Below are 10,584 nucleotides of genomic sequence, written 5' to 3' on the forward strand. Positions count from 1 at the left end.
ACCAGTATGCGAAACATGTTATCAAGATGCACCTCCATACCAAATGACTGAAAAGTAGCAAATGTTACACCAATTTTTTAAAAGGGGTCCAGAGGGGATCCAAGGAATTATAGTCCAGTTCCAGAGAAATTAGTAGAAAGTGTTATTGAAGATATGATTAATAAACACATGGAGGAATAATGCCGGCTGAGGGAAAATCAGTATGGTTTCTGCAAAGGGAAGTCCTTCCTCACAAGCCTTTATTAACCAAAAGAAGGTTAACTAAAGAAGATTAATAACTATATGTTAATAAGAGTGACCCAGAAGACATTATATACTTGTGTTACACAAGCCTACTGCAGGGTCTCTCCCGCTGTCCTCCCTGCCACTCATGCCAAGCAGTGAGAATGGAGAGTTGAGCCTTCCCAGAGCGGTTGTGATTGGGCTTGGAGAAATCCCAGCTCTCTTTGTTAGATTCCTTCTTCCTCCCCACAAACCATCCTGAGAGTTTCTAGAGACCTTGATAGAGAACTCGCCACCATCCCAGATAAATTTCCTCTTCCCAAAAAGAACCTTTGGCATCTGGGGAACACCAAGATGGTAGAAAAAGATGGCTTGAACTACATGGTTAGGTAGAGTGGGTAGGGAGTCAATTCAGTCTCAAACAGAAAAGGCTTTATTTACCAGTTTCCAGTTGGTGATCATTTTTTATTATATTACGTGATCAGCAATGTCTGAATATTTTTATATAATTTGGATAACTATTTGATTATATGACTAGTAATGCCAGACCAATTTTCTTTTTCTTCTTTTCCCCCCTCAGAATTTGGGTAATTATTTGATTGTATAATGGCTCTGAAAAGCATAGCAATGCAATCTGTTTGATGTGCTTGTGTTTTGTTTTTTTCTCAGTTGTACTGTGGAAACCCTTACCCTTTCTTCCTTTTGTACCCTTTCTTTTATAAAAATGCAAAAATGTTAAAAAATTAATAGAAATTAATTAGAGCACATTCTTCAGATATGCTCTCATATTTTCTATAACCCTAGGAGGACTGAGCAAGCCAGATGTATGATAGGTGCCAACCGATAAAATTGGACCATTCAAAAATCACTTATAAACAACATATGATTTTTTTAGTTATGTAATCTGAGTTCGCATATTATATGATAAAAGTTGAAGGGAAGACAACTGTGGGGCGAGGTTAACCCAAGCTGAGTTTTGCCCCCCAAAAGTAGGCTTCAAACATGGTAATTATTTAAGGACACAAAACCATGTCCATTCAAAAAGCATTTCTTTGGCTGCTAATGTTACCCCACTGGACAGCCGTAGGCTACCTGGTACACCCCTGCAAGGTGTACAGGACTGGAGTAAACGCACAAGAAGTAGGGCACTGCTATGTAGCCACAGACAAAATGTAAGTTTTCTGGGAACCATCCTCGTGACAACTCTAGAGCCGACAGGGCAAGTACAGACTTGTCTGCCTACCTTCCCCAGGCCTATGCTAGGTGAAAAAAACTGCAAGAACAATGAGAAGGAAACAGCCTCCTTAACATATGTGTTAAAGCTCTCCTTGCAGCCACTTGGAAGCTGAAAGCAAAACCCCTTAATCATCTCAGTAATTAGAACTCCATTCAGGGAACTTGGAATCCTTCCTCCTCATATCTATATGTCCAGCTAAAATCATCAAGTTGCAAAATAGGTATAGCCAAACCTCTCTGAGTCACCTCCTCTTTTCTGGGAACCTCTCCCAAAAAACATCTCCCCTCATCTGGAAATCTATAACAAAATGCTCAACATTCCTTAATCAGAGCCTAGGTATTGTTTCTACCTCCTGTCCTTTCTTACTCAGACTTCTAAACTAATCAAAGAGAAATCAAGCCTTTGTCCCTGGCAATGTTTGGTTGCCAGTGAAGTCATAGCACCCCTGGATAAATTTAGGGGTATAAATATTGCCCCTTTCACAATGGTAAAATGTGAGCATTTTCTTGGATCCAAAACGTGGCACTCTGTACTTGCGTTTACAGTTCTCACTTTCCTCTGCGTAGCGCTGGTCACTCCTCGCCTCTGCCGCCATTTTGGACGTCATTCATCTGATTGGTAAATATATTTCCCCTGGGAACCTCACATCCTTATGTCCACCCCCTTACTCCTTTTATTTCCTAAATCTTGAATGATTCAGGCGAGGTTGCTGTGTATGTTTGAAGTTACTTTTGCAATAAAAACCAATTAATCTTAAAACAAACCTCTTTATTAAGAGTTTTTCACAGGGATTTATTCTCTGTATACAAAGGGGAAAGATCCTGGTTACCCCTGCCTCTTGCAAAATATTGTCTTGCTAGCTAATTACCCAAATTATATTGTCTTCCCTTTTGGTTGGGGGAACACTGTCGTTCATTGGAGCTAAGCATAATATGGAACCACTTGCTCGAGACAAATACTTTTTTGCCTCTTTTTTGTGATCCAAGAACAATCTGTGCAGAACCCCCAGTCTCTGGGACTTCTTTCAAGGCAATGATGTTGCAGTTCAAGTCTGGAACTTCCCTCCCAGAATGCATCAACAAACTTATCTGCCATGAAATGACACAAGGTGACATTTCCACAGCTCTCAGCACAGAGAAGCAGCTTGACAATGTTTTGACTCTCCCTTTTCCCCTCTAAGAAACTCCCACACGGCACTTTACAATCCAGTTTAGCTCCGAAATTCAGATCCTTGGCTGCACAGCTAAGCAGCATGGCAGGCATGAAGTGCTGTCAATCAAACCCAGTCATAACACATCACAGAAGAATTATGATGGATTGCAAGAAAGGGAAAGAAAGAAGAGAATAAGCAGAAGCAATTAGAAGATGAGATTACAGAAGAAAGACAAAGTGTGTGTGTGTGTGTGTGTGTGTGTGAGGGAGAGAGAGAGAGACTCCATGTGGTAATCACCTTTCAAACTTGAAAAGGTTTACTAAGAATCAGGAACCAAAAAATGCTGTTAAGAAAACTAGGCAGAGAAGGATCTACTTTTATATGACAAGAAGTGAGGGATAGGTGCCTTCCAATTTGAATCTGCCTCTCCACAGACAGGCTCCTTCCACCAAGAAGAAGAGGGCCCTTTCTTTCATTTTCTCCTAGGCAAGGGCCACACCACTGGTTGTTGCACCACACAGCACTCACGCACAAATGGATTTTCCTGTGAGGCCAAACAATGCTGGAAGTGAATAATTGCTAATGATGCGTGGAACATTTGAGAAATGATGAAGAAAGCAAAAAGGAAATCAACAGCTCAACGCATGAGCCCATGACACTGCCTTATACTGAATCAGACCATGCATCTATCAAGGTCAGTATTGTATACTCAGACTGTCAGCAATTCTCTAGGGTCTCAGGTGTAGATCCCTCACATCACCTACTACCTGATAGTTTTAACTGGAGCTGCCAGGCACAACACCTGGGTCCAGCATTGCAAAGCAGATGTTCTGCCACTGAGAGCCACGGACCCTCCCTAAATTATGTACCTGTTACATTTACACAACTTGGAGAAGACATTAGGATAAATGGCTTGAAATATCTATATATTTCCATGCAAGCCTAGGCCCACCAATTCCTGAATAAGAAATCACCCTGCCCCACACTCTGACCATCTCTATGAATTAATTGAGGAAAGATAAGAAAGCAAGTAAGATAAGAAAGCAAATTTAAAGAGCACAGCTAAATTATAATCTATGGTGAATCTTTGCTGGGCAGTTTTTTAAGGTAAAGGCATCAAATCTGCAACATAGCTACTAGTGATTCTCCTTACACGAACCCCCGAGTTTGGTAAAGATTGGGTCAGGGGGTCCAATTTTATTGGCTCCCATCTTTTCCTCCATTTGGGAGCCAACAAAATTGGATCCCCTGACCCAATCTTTACCAAACTCAGGGGTCCGTGTAAGGAGAGTTACCAGCAGCTACGCTGCAGATTTGGTGCCTTTACCTTAAAAAACCACCCCCAGAGCCCCACAAAGATTTCCCATAGATTATAATGGAGCCATGGTCTTTAAGTTTTAAAGAGCAGCCAAACCCACTGCATGGTGCGAATTAGGCGTAGGCAGGTTCGACAGCTTTTTAAATTTTTTAAAGAGCTTTAAGGAGTCCTTTGACTGGCTCCAAAAAAGCCAACAAATTTTGTTTTTTTTCGAATAATGCTTTTTTCAGCTCTAGTCAAATGGCGACTTTTTTGGTTCGTCATATCTGAATGCAGATTCCACCACCAAGGTTCAAAGAGGATCCCAACTGTGGCCACATCCTGGCTATAAGCTACCTGTAGAAAAGAAGGAACAAAAGCTCAGCCCAAGTCTTAATCAGCTGGTTTAGATGTTTCCCACTGCCTCCCCTCTTTGAGCTTCTAGCCACTTACAAGCAGGAGGGACAAAAGAGTTTAAGATTCTCAGAATCTTTTTCATATTCTGAACCAAATCCAGCACAACTTTTTAGCTAGGCAGGATCATAGGGGACGAAAATCCTACGTATGACACCAATTCTTGCATTACATGTACTGGCAAAACACTATTGGTCCCAGTTTTCATGCTCTGCAGTCTTCAGATGATATAGCCTGCATTACATTTTCTCTTTCCTTTCACCTCTCTGGCAGCAATCCTGAAATCTGCCTGACCTTTGTTATCTCAAACTTCTTCCCCTTGCTTCCCAAAATGAAAACATGATGAGGAATACAGGCAGAGGTCAAGCAATACATCACCTGGACTGCCAGCCCACTCTGCAAGATCTAATGAAATGAAAAGCAGGAAGAACTAATAGCAAGAAACACAAAGGAGCCAACTTTGTACAGAGATTCAAGCCACAAACACAGCTCCATATGGTGAGAAGCCTTCTGCTGAGAGCCCCATTCCAGCTTTCTCTCTTTGCACTGCTCATCTAGTTGATCACAAAACCCTTGGGAAAACAGGGAGTCAGTGGCTGATTTTTAAAAAATGCATTTCAAGCTCCTTGTTCCACATTCTGAAGCATTTATCTGCAGAATATTGGAAACAGAATTTAGGAGTTCTAAGATCTACTTCAGAGGAACAAAGAGTAGTGTAGAAACTCACTATATGTTTCTGTCATAAGTGTGGTATTTTCTACGCTTTGTGCAAATAGACTGTTTCTGTGCTGCTGCATTAACAGTCCTCTCTCTGTAGATGTTACATGGGGAAAGTTGCATGGAAAAGGGACAAGATAACCCAGGTGTAGAATCACTACACATGATCCTTCTCCCATGGAGCTGCCACCATGTAGGTGTATTTTCAGATGACCTCCTTGTTCAGCAAAGCAGGCCTCACTGACTTACCTCTGATTAGATCACATCACCCTTCTGTTTTCCAGATCCTGGCCCTGATCTGCCATTCCCATGTTCTGAAAAGACAACTGAACAGGGTACTTGGAGCAGTGTTTCCCAACCTGTGGGTTGGAACCTAAAAGTGGGTCACAAAACCTCTGAAGGTGGGTAGCGGGCCAGCCCTCCCTAATGACCATCCCTGCTCTTTCCATGGCTCTCCTTTGTATTTTGTAAACCAATATCTGATCCTGGAAACATGTCATATATTAGTTGATATTTTTTCCCCTTCACTGCATACACACGTTGATCAAGTAAAATGTGTCCTGTTGGTCACTAGAGTGAGTGAGAATCTTAGAGGGGATTAGAGGGAGTAATGGAGAAGGAGGGGTGATCAAAGGCTGGACTGTAACCTCCATAGGCAATGGCTGCGTATGTCAGAATGCCACTTGCTTGGGGTTCATTGTGGGGGCAGCTGTGCCCTTTGTGCAATGTTTGTTGGTTTCTCAAAAACATCTAGTTAGCCACTGTAGAAAATGGAATGCTGGACTAGATGGGTGCCAAGGTTGTAGTTTGCCTAGGGCTCCCAAAAACCTTGGGATAGCCCTGGATGGGTCACCATACCAAGTAAGTTTGAACCCACGTCACCATACTGAAAAGGTTGGGAACCATTGCTTTAGAGGTTGTTGAAAGCTATTGTGTGTGTGTGTGTTGTGTTTTTAAGTCATACATATGGGCAGAACTCAGGAGAAAGGCTGGAAAGAATAGATGAGGAACAGAAAAAGCCACTGCCCTTCTAGCCCGAGCTTGGAAGACCATCAGCCCAAATGCGCTTGCTCAAGAACCCGGTCGTGGCTCAGTGGGTTAATGTGACAATCCATTTCTGACAGCATGTCAATACAAAGCAATTTAAGAGTGCATGAAAAATCGACCCAAAGGTAACAGGCAATTTCTCTGCTCTGCTGGTCAGATGGAAGTAGGGTCCAACGAGGCTGGAGTCTCTGAGCAAGCTCACTTCAGCTATGCCCAGTGCCTGCTATCTCAGAGTCACAAAGGGTCTCTTGCTAAGCAACAAGAACGCTTGGTGGGGGGAAAGAACTAGGAAGTAAGTTCAAATGAAAAGCAAGCATATATAAGCTGGCAGTCTGAGCAAACAAAGCTTGTGATTTCTTTAATGCCTCATTTGGAAAACATGACATAAGAAGGCTTCCCCACCCCCCAAAATTAAAATTAAGAGTCACACTTCTTTCCTATAGCTAAAACATATGCCTTGTTGCCTATACCTCTGCATCAGTTACTGAATGCAGGCTAGATCAGAAAAATAAAGTATGCAGATGGCAGGTAATGAGGACTCACAAGAATCATTCCATTTTTCTCCCGCAACAGATCAGCACTTTCTTTCTTTGCACACACGCATGCTTTCATTCAGAAGTTATTGCTCTGATAACAGCAATTCTCTATACTTAGCTAACATGATCCTCCCAAGTACATTTTGTCAACTGCACATCTGATCCTATGGGGGAACATGAAGCCTAATTTTACACTGGGGGGGGGAGATATGGGAGCTGTAAACCACTTCCCCCCTCACCACCAGTGTTCGAAACTATGTTTAAGTAGTCCATGAAAAGGCAAGAACACTGAGGCAGAAGGAACAGGCGGTTTTTCCAGTATTCATACTTCTCCCTCCCTTTTGTTGCTGTGGTATAAAGGGGCAACAATACAGTTTCCATACCTTTGGTCCTCTGAAGTTTTTCTATTAAAAATAAACTTTGTAAAAGGCATATTAAATGCCATAAGTATAATAAGAGTTTTTTCGCCCTTCCTAAGCGATGTAAGTAGCGCTGTCCAATCGGAGTCTATGTCACTATAATCCACTTAGAACTCATGATATCAATGGAAGCACTAGTGGGGCACAGCACAAAACCAGAAGTTTATCCCTAATACTGTGGCACAATATGATTATTACATTATTTCAAACAAATTATAGGTGTACATACTGATCCAATTAATAAAGTCATGCACATACAGCTCCAGAGTGGCTGGGGATATGGAGCTAATTTAAATCCCTTAGCAAAGGCATTTAATCATGACTACATTTTTCTGGCTTGCAGCCCAAGTGTTCTGGACAAGACCTTCATTGAAAAAGCTAACCCTGGATGTTCAAGTGCTTGCTATGTATGCCAGTTTCTAACTTGCCATTTGGGAACAGGACTATTGACAGAGTGTCAGCTAAGCAGATAGGGGAATATCTGGATGACACATCTGCCCTTGTCCCATTTCAATCTAGCTTTTGGCCTGACTTTGGGACAGAAACAGATGTGGTTGTCTTGAGGGAAAATTCCATTTACAGCAATGCTTCTCTATTGCGCCTTCTGGATCTACCAGCTGCTTTAGTTGATCACTTGCTATGGCTGATCACTTGCTGCTGCTGGACCGCTGGAAATCAGGATTGGGGGTGTAGCTCTGAGATAGTATGCGGCTGTTTTCATGGGTCGGATGCAAAATGTGATGTCATGAAATGAGGAACCAGATACATAGAATCTGCTGCAGGGAAGGCCACAGGGTTCCATGTTATCTCCAGCGTTATTCACTCTATAAGACATCTAAATGAGATCATCTACAGTTTGGTAGGGGTTGACAACCAGATTTGTATATCATTAGATAAGCCACCAGATGCTGCCATCTCTACCCTGAGCCTGGCTGCTAAATCAGAATAAACTGAATCATTTTCTGCCACAGGACCTTAAAATGGACTGCAATATAGTTAACACAGAGCATGTTTCAACAGAAAACTTATTAGGAACAGGCAGACTAACTATAAACCGCACAGTAATCTGATAATAAACACCCATTTTGTCAAAAAACGAGTTCCTGGAATTCAGAAGACCTGGTGCAATAGGCACATTTTTACTAACAACCTAAGCATTCTAGTAGAGGAACAGTCCAGGGCAAGTCTCCCCTGACAGGAAGTGGCCCACATAGAGGATGGGACACCCAAAGCAAAGTCTCTTTTTGGCTGATGAAGAAGAGTTGGTTTTTATATGCCAACTTCCTCTACCACTTAAGGCAGAATCAAACCAGCTTACAATCACCTTCCCTTCCCCTCCCCTGTGAGGTAGGTGAGGCTGAAAGAGCATGACTAGCCCAAGGTCACCCAGCTGGCTTCATATGTAGGAGTGGGGGAACAAATCCAGTTCACCAGATTGGCCTCCACTGCTCATGTGGAGAAGTGGGGGTCTCAAACCCCATTCTCCAGATCAGAGTTCACCACTCCAAACCACCACACCATGCTGGCTCCCTTTTTTTAATTCATGGAGCTCATGAATTCATCTTAATTAATGGAGATCAGGGGATACACAAAGTGTCTTGATGCCAAGCCAATTGGGACACTGAAGGCTATTTCTGATTGTGATGTGTTACAACCCCCTCCCTGACAGCTGTAGGGCCAGATGCAGCTTTTCTCTGTTGATGTGGGGAAAGTTTTGTCAATAGTTTAAGATAACCTCTCTCTCTTGCATCCAAGGCTAAGGTCAAATCCAATTTTGCAACTCAGTCTCTCTCTTAATAAGGTGGTTTCAGAATTCTAAACCTAAAGGAGGCCGTGTACACTCAATGATGGGGCTCTTTCCTATTATATAGCAATTAATTAGTTGTGGACTAATCTTTGGCTCATTTGCTCTTGCAAGCAGCAAAGAGAGAGAAAGAGCTGTATATTATGGAAATGAGGCCACGCTAAAGCAATAACAGTTTCAGCTGCTTTTCACGACTACCCTCGGGAACTTGGTCTAAATGAGACTGAACGGTGGTAAGAATGTTCGTAATCCTTTTGGAATGAGGGAAGGAGGGAGCCAATCCAGCTATGTGCTACTGAGTCCATAATGGCACCTGATCCCCCTATATAAAAGCAGATGAGCAAAATAACCAAGCCTGTTAGTTTCACTGTTGGGGAGGGGGCTTCAAAATTTCACACAACATGCAATTTTCTGGATCTATGGGAACTTTAAAAAGCCCACAGAATTTGAGAAATGTCTTAGTCTGAGGATAAAGGCAACCTTACTTTCCAAAATATATCCATACAGGCCATCTAGTCCAACCCTTTGGCTCAATGAAGGATCATCCTCGATCATCCTTGACAAGTGTTTGTCAAGCCACTGCTTAAAAGGAGACCTTTTAAAAGTTGTGGCAGGAAAGAGATTGTAAGTAAAGGTTTTTGTCATTAGTGAGGAAAATAAGTATCACTAATAAGGAGAGCTCTTTCTCCACTGCACTCCCTATCTAGGCAGGAAACTAACTGAGTTCTCGGGCTTCCTGTGTGGGAGATAGGAAATGACAGTTAGCCCTGCCTCCCTGAGCAGCCAGTGGGAATAACCCAGATTCAAAGGACTGGGTTGTCTTCAAGAGCATAACTGTAGATCAGGTTCCATGGATTTCCAGCCTTCATTTAAAAAAATGTCTCTAGCCCCTTTCACTGTAGAGATATAAGAGGAAAGAAAGGCATATCTCTCCAACAAAAGGGGCTAGAAATTTAGTTTTTTAACGAAGTTAAAGTTGGGCATTCAGATAACCTGATACACATATTGCTGGGACTTTATATAATGATATTCAGTTGCTGATTTAAAAAAGGGGGGAATGGGTCAGTGAAACAACAGTGAAAGTTGCCATGTAGAAGCCTTATTGCCACTGCAATGTATTGGCAGCTGCAGCAGCAAGGCAGCTATACAAGTCAGTCACTGTGTGGAAAACACCTGAATAAATCCCATGCCACTGATTCATAGTAGCCTATCAGAACTTTGAGCTCATCCAGAAAAGAATAACTGAAACTATTTTAACTCATTGCCTTTAATGAACACTCTCATCTCAGAGAGTCTCAACAATACTGAGTAGCGCATTCTGCCAAAGACAGAAGAGAGATCAAGTATAAACAGAAGAGACACATTACTTTTATCCAGCTGCAAGTGCTGATTGTCCACCAGAGCAACCAACCCAGTCTCCATCCCAAAGCCAGGCCTGAAGCCAAGTTCAAAAGGCTGAACAAACTATTAAATATTGTGCTTCCATTAGATCTAAAATAACATGGTCTAACATGAAGATTTTAAGTATTTAAATTATCATTAAAACAGTTTTTAGAATTAAATAATTGCACATTGGGATGGCCAATGGCTATATACAATAACATTTTCATTCAACATTAAATAAATTATTGGCATAGGCCGAACTACTTGTCACCAAGCACTGGAAACATACTTCATTGCATCCAAGACATTTGTGTGTGTGTTAAGTGCCGTCAAGTCGTTTCTGACTCACGGCGAC

Source organism: Euleptes europaea, chromosome 1 (assembly GCF_029931775.1).
Source record: "Euleptes europaea isolate rEulEur1 chromosome 1, rEulEur1.hap1, whole genome shotgun sequence".
Lineage (NCBI taxonomy): Eukaryota > Metazoa > Chordata > Lepidosauria > Squamata > Sphaerodactylidae > Euleptes > Euleptes europaea.